We start from the raw sequence: 679 nt of genomic DNA on the forward strand, positions 1-679 counted from the left end.
AAACAGTTTCTACCTTTAAAAGTACGCGGCCACGCCCATCCCAGTCTAGGCGAAGGTCATCTCCAAACTTTACGTGTACAGAAGACTGGACGGATCTTTGGATAATCAGACGGCCTGTAAAATTGCACACACAGTTTAGTTAAACTTAATGTCATGTTGATGTAAACAATTAACACTGAACCTAATTCAATTCACGTCTTATTCTCAATATAAACCAAATACACTATAATATACTTAGAGAGACGAAAGAATGTAGATCGTATCCACTATTCTGAAAGTGTCATACCATGATGCATTGGGGTCTGGATGTCCATACTGTTGACAGAAACAACTCCTCCATGCTTCAGCTTCACTGTCATGTCCTCCAGAGAGGGCAGGCTGAGCGTCACTGAGCGTGTGCATACAGCATCCTGGTCATCTGCACACTGAAACACAATAACAAAACACTGGAGATGAAAAGGAGCTAGTAGCAGGAAAGTGACAGAACAAGATTAGCATATCATTTTTATAAGGGATGAATACATTTCAAAAATATTCCAGTTTGAAAAAATATCCATTACCTGCACATTCTCAATGATGACAGAAAACCCACTGTCTTTGCCGCAGTCTCTTGCCAGTAGATACTGACAGTGACCAGTGAAGGTGAAGAACTTGTTGTCAAAGGTCTTGTAGTGAGACT

At 40.6% G+C, this 679-nt stretch overlaps 1 long non-coding RNA gene across 1 annotated transcript; it reads right to left on the bottom strand.

Moving 5' to 3' along the window:
- LOC113745464 (uncharacterized) lies at positions 1-673 on the bottom strand. The gene is made up of 3 exons (XR_003462153.1): positions 561-673; positions 287-425; positions 1-114 (listed from the first exon to the last, which is right to left on the bottom strand). It is a non-coding gene; the product is annotated as an uncharacterized LOC113745464 (long non-coding RNA).
- Between the last annotated feature and the right edge of the window lie 6 nt (positions 674-679).

The sequence above is a fragment of the Larimichthys crocea genome, unplaced genomic scaffold (genome assembly GCF_000972845.2).
Source record: "Larimichthys crocea isolate SSNF unplaced genomic scaffold, L_crocea_2.0 scaffold78438, whole genome shotgun sequence".
NCBI lineage: Eukaryota > Metazoa > Chordata > Actinopteri > Sciaenidae > Larimichthys > Larimichthys crocea.